This window comes from Pteropus medius, unplaced genomic scaffold, assembly GCF_902729225.1.
Source record: "Pteropus medius unplaced genomic scaffold, Ma_sr-lr_union100, whole genome shotgun sequence".
Taxonomy (NCBI): domain Eukaryota; kingdom Metazoa; phylum Chordata; class Mammalia; order Chiroptera; family Pteropodidae; genus Pteropus; species Pteropus medius.
Genome location: NW_024340696.1, coordinates 16,118,518 through 16,128,422, shown reverse-complemented (window position 1 = coordinate 16,128,422; position 9,905 = coordinate 16,118,518). Strand labels below are relative to the sequence as shown.

The following is a 9,905-nucleotide window of genomic DNA, read 5'->3' as shown; positions in this document are numbered from 1 at the left end:
CTTCATAATTATTTTAAATGATGATTTTTTTTTTTGGCCATTGTGCTGAATTTTATTGGCTTAAAAATAGAGACTTGTAGAAAAATGCCAAAGAACTTAGAAGTGGGAATCAGAGGGTTTTATCTCTATACATGGCTATGTTTCCCTCCCCTTCTCCCCAACCCTCCATTTTGTTGAAATATAATTGACATACATCATTGCATGAATTTCAAGTTTAAGGCATAATAATGAGTAATATACATATATTATGAAATAATTACTATAATAAGTTTAGTTAACATTCATAATCATATGAAGACATGAAAAAGAAAAAAAATTTCTCCTTGTAATGAGAAATCATAGGCTTATTCTTATAACAACTTTCATATGGATCATACAGCAGTATAACTACAGGTACCATGTTTCACATCGCATCCCTAGTACTTATTTATCTTATAACTGGGAGTTTTACCTTTTGACCACCTTCTTCCAATCCTCATTCCTCGCCTTCTGCCTCTGGTAACCACAAACCTGATCTCTTTCTATGAGTTAGGTTTTTCTCTCTTTGTTTTGATTCCACATGTGAGATCATACAGTATTTTTCTTTCTGCCCTCAAGGTCCATCCATGTTGTAGCAAATGGCAGGATTTCCTTTATTTTTATGGCTGAACAATATTCTATTATATGTATTTTCCTTATCCATTCATCTGTTGATGATCACTTAGGTGGTTTCCATGTTTTGGCTATTGTAAATAATCCTGCTATGAACATGGGGTGCAGATATCTTTTTGAGTTAGTATTTTCATTTCCTTTAGATATCTGCCTAGAAGAGGAAATGCTGGATTATACGGTTGTTTTATATTTAATTTTTGAGGATCCTCCATACTGTTTTTCATAGTGGCTGTACCAATTTACAGTGCCAATAATAGTGCACAATTTCCCTTTTTGCCACATCCTTGTCAGCATTGTTTATTTCTTAACTTTTTGGTGATGGCCATTCTAACAGGCACAAAGTGATATCTCATTGTGGTTTTGAAGTGCATTTTCCTAAGGACTAGTGATGTTGAACATCTTTTCCTGTACCTGTTTGCCATCCATATATCTTCTTTCGAAAAATGTCTATTCAGTAGACCTGGCCATGTTGTGATTGATTGACATCGAAGAAACGATCCAGCTGATCTGCAAAGCATGTAGTTCAGAGCATAAGATCTGAATCTCCTGTCTCTTCTCCTGTTACATAAGCATGATAAAAATAGGGTTATCTTGAGGAAAAAGTAAGATAATCTTAATGGAGTGCTCAGTAGATGTCAACAACTATGATATTTATTTTCATCTTTCTCTTTCAGCTTCTATTTTCTCCACTAAAGGACGTGTATTGTCCTAAATGTTGCTCTAGACATCTTTTACAATAGTAGTTTCTAACCACTAAAGACCTTTCGAGCACATGGAGAGGCCCTTAGTTATGTGTTATGTAAGGAAATAAATAATTGAGATCGACGTATTCATGTCAGCCTGAAATGAAGTCTCTGAAACAATATAACCAGGAAGATGACATTTGGTATGCTTCCAGAGATATAGCCAGTGTTTGTTTGGAACGTGCCACGATGAGCCAAAGAGAGGAGAGATGATTAGACATGGAGAGAAATTTGAGAGAAAAAAAAATTCTTGCACACAGGTTCGTATTCATGAAAGTTTTAATCCTCTGTTCGTCAGCATCACAGAGGAATCCAAGTAAGCATGAAGCATACTATAGGGATATTTGCATTTTTATGTGAACAATTTTTAATGATGTCACAGAGAAACGTTAACTAATTTTACTTTTAATTAGTTTCAGGGCATAGAAGAATTAAAAGTGGTTATATTTAGAACGTATTTAATTAAAATGGATAAACTATATTTCAAGTGCATAATATAGATAATCTCACTAAGTTCTACTCCTGGCTAGACTACTGATTTAATTAATAGGAAAAGTTGGAGCATATTAATGAGAAGAAAATAGAGGCCCTTGCTTTTTACCTTTGCTGTGATTTTAAGCCATTCCAAGTTCTTGGTAAGTGGATAGTTGCTATTGAAGGCGGGAAATGTTTATTATTCAGTGCAGTAGGCTGCAGTGACATTTCTTATCATTTCAGCATAACTGTGCCAGAGAGTCTGTAAATAGTATTTGCCAAAGGCAATTTTACACATTCATAATATTCTTTGATGTCTGGGCTGGGCCCAACTGACAGAGCCCCCGAGGCTATCTTTCGGCTTCTCCTGCAGGTTGATAAACCCGTGTGGGGTTTGTAGAGAAACAAAACAAACTCAAGGAATTTTATTTCGTAATTTCTGAATTAAATTTATCTTAAGGAACCCAGTGCCTAGCAGATAGTGGCCATTTCATAAGTTGTTACTAATTGAGGGGGAGGACAACTTGCATCAAGCTTATAGAGAATGGAAATTTTACCTTCAAGAGCCATTCTGGGCAGATGCGGCTTTATATTCTGATAGGAGACAGGAGATGGGAAAACGAAACCCTCATTCTCAGGAATATGAATAATACTTAATCATGAACTAGCATTTATTGAGCTCTTACTTTGTTAACCAGTTAAAGGAATTTTGTGCATTTACTTATTTAAAGACTGCAACAGACCTATAAGGCGGATGAGAAAACTGAGCCACAGGTTAAAAGCACACAGATAGCAAGGGGTAGAGCATCAAAAAATAGAACGCTACACATATTTTCTATCGTTTATCAAAACGCTAGATGTTCAGGTCCCAAATTACCTTATCTACCTCTCCTCGCCCGGTAACTATTTATAAAATTACCCTGTACATTTTCTTTCTAAAATACATAATATCTGAAATCATTATATTTATGTGTTTATTATTTTTAATTTGTTTTTTATATTTCTATTTATTATTTGTCTCTGCCAAGTAGAATATAAGGGCTGCGAAAGTAGAGCTGTGTGATCTTCTTTCTCCACAGCACTGAGAATACTCTTCGGCAAAAACATAGGCCGTCATTAAATATTCATGGACTCCATTAATTAATGACATAAAACTGTTTCAAAAAGTATTCTTAGAGGCAAGATGAGTGCTCTATCTTTTTTTAATGATAAAAAAGTGACAAGACACAAAATTTAATTCCCCAAATAATGTTAAAATCTGAAAACTGTATTGTGCTCTAAAACAGTACCAACATTCTTATTTTCTTACCACCTCGCATGTAGATTTTCTAACATCTTGACAGTGTGGCATGGTGGCAAAAGAGGCACTTTGGAGACAGATGTGGGTTTGACCCCCAGCTCCACTACTCCTTTGTTCCGTGACATTGGGAAAGTTCTATGACGTCACTTTTTTTTTAGTCTTAGTTTCCTTTTATGTGACGGGTGATTTCAGAAATCTCATCTTTCCCGTCTTGGCAACTTATTCAAGAAAATGGTGATTTACAGTCTCATCTTCTACAATTTACGCTCCATCCCTCCACCGGGTTAATTTTTTAAAAGCCCCACTTTTTAGTGTTATGACATCTTTATCAAGTTACATAGCTCTACATTTTATTTTGAATGATGTCGTTTCTTCAACCTGCAACAAGTCATTCTGTCATCCGATACCCCTTTACCAACTCGATTTGCCTCTCTCTGCTGTAAGACAAACACCCTTACTATCTCCCCTACAGATGACTCTGTCATCTGTCTCATTCTTGTTGATTCCATTTATATTCATCGTCACGTCTTTTATATGCCTGTGGCACCAAGTTTCTTTCCCTCTGCTATCACTTTGTAGCATTCTGCCTTGTGCTTTGATAATGTCCTAGGAGTAAATTTATGTCTTAAACAAAATGTCCTGTACTGGTTGGGTTTTCTTTCCACTGTATCTCTTGCAATGTTAGACATAGAATACATTATGAGTAAATAATAGGCGGCTATCTACCTACATGCCTTCCTGCCATCCATTGCTTTTTATTGAAAAATGAGTATTCCCTGTTAGTGTGAAGGATGCTGTGCTGTGTGCTGCCCAGACCTTCCTTTAGGAATGATAAACTTACTCTCCCAACTGCTGAGAGGGCAGTGGACAGAGAACTGTGGCTATTGACTCATCTCAGAGATTGCCTCTACTGACGGGAGCCATTTTCCCCAAAGCAGACATGCCCCTTCCTGGGCAGCCAGTATCCATGACTGCTTTCCACAGGAGACTAAAAGCACAATACCATTGCTCCACTCATTCTGAAAGGTCATCCATGCTTTAGAGCTCTCGTAGTGTTACCTGAAGCCTTCGTTGAGATTGCATGGCAGCTCGTTTTCTCACTGTCCAGTCCTGCTTTCTTCCCTTCTTTTCTGCAGATAATTCCAGTGCCATTCCTTAAATAATCTCCTATACTCTAAACTTTGCTCAGCTTCTGGTTCCCAGAGAACCCCATTGGTGACGCTCACTAAATCAGACATTTCATGAGAGCACATTGTTGTTGTTGTTTTCTGATTTTGAGAAAAATGTGGTGTGAATAATATGTCGTTAAGAAGAGAGTCAATCAAAAGTGACTATCAGAGGGAATCAGTGAACCATATATTTGCATATTATAGAAAGTTTTTGTTTTGTTTTGCTTATTTAGTCAGACCATCTGAATAAACGGTTTTGCTCTGCATTCTTTAAATTAGTATCATCCCTACAAATGTAGATGGTGATCATTATTGTCTTTAAAATGATAGATAGGAATATATGAGAGGAAGAAAATTAAAATGAGAATTGTGGTTGAATTGCACAGTTGGGATGAATAAAACGGGGACGTATTGCTAGTCCTTTCCTTATTAGAGAAACCAATCTCCAGCCTCAAGAAGAGCTGATCCTATCATTTATTTTATCCAAGAAAAAGTAGGGAATATATCAAAACTGCCTAAAAATGCTCTCATATGTGTTTTTATAACCCCAAACTTGAATACTCAAAATGCCCTGAAATAGGAATGCATCCGTCTTCGCCTCTGAGACTTTAATATCTGTAGTTTATATAACTCCAGCATCATACATCATTATACATTTGCCTCTCTGTGAAATCGACTGTGTGTAGTCACTTTAGCAGCACCAACTAATTGGCTTGGTTCTGCCAATAAATGCTTTGTCAATGATACCGCTCTTTAGTTTTATAAACATTCAAAAATATTCACTCAAATTGGCTGGCTTCCTAGCAACCATCTTTGTAAAGATGAACACTTTTGGTGGTGAGAACAAGCATTTCAACTCCTTGAAAATAACAGCAGAGGTGTTTTCTTCTACTGTCCCTCCCCAATGAATATTAAGCCTCTTTATCTTGAAAAGAAAGAACAAATCAAGCACAGAATTTTCATTTCTCAACTTCATGTTAGTGACAATGGCGGGGCGGAAAGTGACTTTTGGGGGCAAGCTTATTTTTCTTTCTGAGAAAAACTGCATTAGACCAAAAAAATGCCCCTGAGATTTAATTATCTTTCCATATGACTTTTTACTACAAAGACACTTACTCTTTTATTGCGTTGCTCTGTTGAAAAAAAAAATCTTTAGGAGATGATATTTTTTTCGAACGGTAAAAGTGGTATAACTTCAAAGATGGAATGCTCTGCCTTTCTTGTCTTTGACAAAAGTCTGAGTTCTTTGAATAAATTTCAAGGTGACATGAAGGTTTGTGGTCAAGAGGGGTATAGAGAAAGTCTAGAATAAGAAATTTAGGGTATTGCCCCTTCATACTTTTGCCTCTGTCTTTAGTTCTATTGTGATTGCTGGCAACATAAACTGTATACTTTAAAGAGATCTTTTCTATAAAAATATGTTGTTGTTTTTTTTCACAGACCTAAAGGGTAGGGATGAAAATGGACATCAGAAATAGACTAAAGCCAAGGACTATAACACAATAGTGAACCGAAGAAGTCCTCTTCTTGTCTTTCATCTCTTCTCTTTGCACATCTGTTGTTTTACTTTTCTCTCTCTCTCACCAGGTTTCCCAGGGCTCCTGGTAGGAGATGACACCATCAAACTTGGCTAAGTTTGACCTCATCACTCGGCCAGGCTGAGCCTCTCAGATTCCCACAGTTTTAAATTTCAAGGAAAGCCTTTTGATTGATCCAGTCTCCAGCATCTATTGTCAGTCTGTTGTCTATAAACTACATCCAGGAGTCAGGGTCAAGCCAGAGAATCTTGGTGGCTCCCTTTTAAATCATGTGGATTAGAAGGGAAGAGGTGGAGAAAAATGATCAAGACGGTCACCTGAAACATAGAGATTGGGCAAGAAGGGAGATAGAGACATAACACTTGGTGTCCATATTTCCAATGGAGTCATGATTGTCAACTATTAATCTGAAAATAGGGAAAACAATAGGAAAAAATATTTTAGGCATAAAATTAAATAGTTTAGTTTTTACATTTTGAGTAATATATGTTTGAATCTGTCATTAGCCTATCAAAGGAAGCATCTGGATACTTAGTCCATTGTTAATTAATTCATTCTGAGTTCCTCTGTTTCTTTATTTGTTCATTCATTCATTCATTAATTCATTCATTCACTTATGCTGGAAGTTCTTTTGTTTATTTGTTGAAGAGATACAGAATTCAAAAAAGATAGGAGCACTTAAGCAAGAAATACATCCAGAATAAATTTCAAGGATAGTGGATGTCCTGTGCAGAGTATATGAACTGCACACACACACACACACACACACACACACACACACACCCTTAATCTATGATGGAGAATTCTGCTTCATGTCTATAATTGGGAACTCAGGCTCTTTCTAACTAATGACTATCCTGTTCCTTATACCCCAGAATGTTCTCTTAGATCCTCTGCATCTAGCCAGCTGATGAATGAATAGAGAAAATAGGAAAATTTCATGGAAAGTTGTAAAGTCCAGGCCTGGAAATGGTATGTTGCATCTCTTCCTACATTCCTCATGTAGCTGCACCTGAGTACTAGGGGTCTATGACAGGGTGCTGCATATGCACTCAGGAAGATAAAGGACTAGTACTGCTCATAGAGCCTGGGCAAGAGAGGCCCCTGCCCTCAACCTGGCCTTTCAGCCTTTAAGACACAGATACTCTCAGGTTTTCTTCCAGCTGTACCACTTTCTACAGGAATTGAGACCATCGGGCCAGGTCCAAGGGTGGCTGGGAGTGCTGGAATTTTCTGGGAAAATAAAAGGCTTTGTAATTATCTTCATGGGCATTATCTTGGTGCTCTTCCTGGGTTTAATTTCCCAAAGGTTAACGGTGCCTCCTACGTACATATCCTTAGGTCTCAGGGGTAGCCACGGGCTGGCTATTTGTGGGGAATTTGAATGAAATTTGCATGGGCAGACTGTGTGTACAGGATGCCCCTCATGGTACAAGATGGAGCTCAGCTGGGCTGAAAAGGGGGAGACCGTGGTGGAGACATGGTGCCCTGGGCCATCCCAGGCTGCCACTTGTTAGCACACAACTCTGTGGAGTCCAAGAATTCTAAATTCAAACTTATTTTCCTGTTTCATTATAGATGTATTTGATAATGTAGGAAGCTACAATATATTTTATTTAGCAGGCTGCCAGCTTGATTTCTAACATTGAGATGTTCCATATGTGGGCCTCTACCTATACTTTTGCTCTGGGTCCCCAAATTATTAGGGATGCTTCTTTTGGTAAGTTCTGATAGGCTCTGACACAATGCATAACTAGTGTGATTTTATGTTCCACCTTGTATGCTCCTAAAAGGAAGGGGGAACTCAAAATAGCTAGCTTCTGTTAGATAAAAATTAAAATTTAATTGCTGTATTTCACCAAGCCATATTCGGCAGACCATTTCTGCTTATATTACCTTAAGCACAAGTAAGTTCTAAAAAGCAACTAATGAACACTCTGGTTTCATTTAATAACAGCTGCTTTTTTTTTTTTTTTAATTCTTAGTATGTGCCAGACACTATGCTAACAAATTATATGCATTATCCCACTTAATTCTAACAACTATGTTAATTATTATCCTTATGTGACAGATCAGGAAACATAAGCTGAAGAAGGAAGTAGCAGATTTAGAATTCAAGTGAAACTTTAATTTAATCAAAAGTTTGCATTCTTTCCAGAAATGGTACACCACTGTCTTAGATGAGAGTGGGTCTTAGATACCAGAAAGCCCAGTGGCCTTTATGCTCATTTTGATTCTTGTATTATCTGTTTCACAGTCTAGCCAAGTAGTTCATCTGTCTGTATATGGACAATTCCAGTGACAAGTTCTTTTATGTATTAATACGCTAAGAACATTAACGTATCAAACAATAATTTTTAACCTATGAATCATGATGCATTTATGTGTTGCTTACATTAAGAAAAATAATGGATGACATTGTAGCCAAGGGCCTCAGATTTGTACATAAATCACAGTCCATCTTATTTGTGTTATATGCTAAAACCTTGAATATTCCAGTGTTAGTGGGTCATGCAAATGAATATCAATTTGGGAAAAATAACTGTATTCAGTATTTATTTATTTATTTACTTATTATTTTTTATTTATTTAAAAAAATTTTTTAGGCGAAGCAACCATTGGTTGATCTCACAGATTGCAAGGACCTTGTCAGCTTACAATCTCTTATTTTTAAAAATTTTTTATGCCTAAAGCACCTAGTCTTCCTAGGTGGTCTCCCATCCAAGTACTAACCAGGCCCGACCCTGCTTAGCTTCCAAGATCAGATGGGATCGGGGTTGTTCAGGGTGGCATGGCAGTAAACTGTATTCAGAATTTAAAGATCCAAATTTGTTGTCTTTGTGTTTATTTATCCTTCTTTTTATTGTGTAGATAGAGTAGTTAGGGAGACTCTTGAGCTGTACATGGACATTTTTTTCTCACGTGTGGCCTCAAACCAGTTCTCCCTGGAAAGAGGTGTGTGTGTGTGTGTGTGTGTGTGTGTGTGTGTCTGTTACTGTAAGGAGCATAATCCTCTAGTTTATTATTGAGACTGAGCCACTTTTGAGAATGAAAGGAGTGCTATTGATAAGTATTCATAAACTGAAACAGTCCCAGGTAAATAATGTCCATGTTGACCTGTCATAAATAAAAACAAACAGGCCAGGACTCATATTTAGATGACATACTAAAAAAAGCAAGATACAGGAACAGACAGATTAGTGGTTGCCAGATGCTGAAGGTGAGGTGAAGGGTTGACAGCAAAGGGCACGAGGGAGTTTTTTGCGATGATAGGATTGTTCTGTGCCTTGATTATGGTGGTGGCTACATAAGTGGAAACAGGAAGTAGTTAACTATGCTTTCTTCATATTCACTTGATGACATTCATCACTACTGATCAGTGAAGTCAACAAAGCTTGAGTTATCTGAGCCTTCAAGTGCATTACACAAGAGCATCTTCATCGTTGGACATTTTCCTGATAGTTCATATCATTTTCATACTGGCAATATCACTACTATGCAATTTAAATAACAGTAAGTTCCCCGGGTCCTTAGAAAAATGCTTGTGTAGAATTAGCATTAGTTCAATTTTGGTCCACAATTGCTTTATTTTATATCTTGTCCTATTTTTCCACTTCAAAAGAACTATGTCATTAATTTTCCCAGGGTACACTAAGATCTCTAAGACCTATTACAGCTCGAAAATTCAAGGATTCTACCATTAAATTTGTATTTAAAAACTGAAACCAACTTGGTGTCATTAACATTCACAGAAGGCAATACACACAGATTAAGAAGAGCTTCAAATCCCAGCCCTCCCCCAGACTATGGATAAACTTAAACACCATTTCCATATGTGTTAAAAAATAAAAAAAAAAAAGAGGAAACTCATAGTACTTTCTTATAGGTATAGGATTATTGGAGAGATAAAATGTAGAGATAAAATGAGAAATCCATCCTAAGCACTTGCACCAGCTTTTAGCACATGGCAAGTATTCGGTTAGTGCTGACCATATAGTGGAAGGCCTGAAATAAAGGCTCAGGATTATAG

At 37.0% G+C, this 9,905-nt stretch overlaps 1 pseudogene; it reads right to left on the bottom strand.

Annotated features, from left to right (window-relative positions):
- Positions 1-8,559: 8,559 nt before the first annotated feature.
- On the bottom strand, positions 8,560-8,678 carry LOC120609436 (uncharacterized; annotated as a pseudogene).
- Between the last annotated feature and the right edge of the window lie 1,227 nt (positions 8,679-9,905).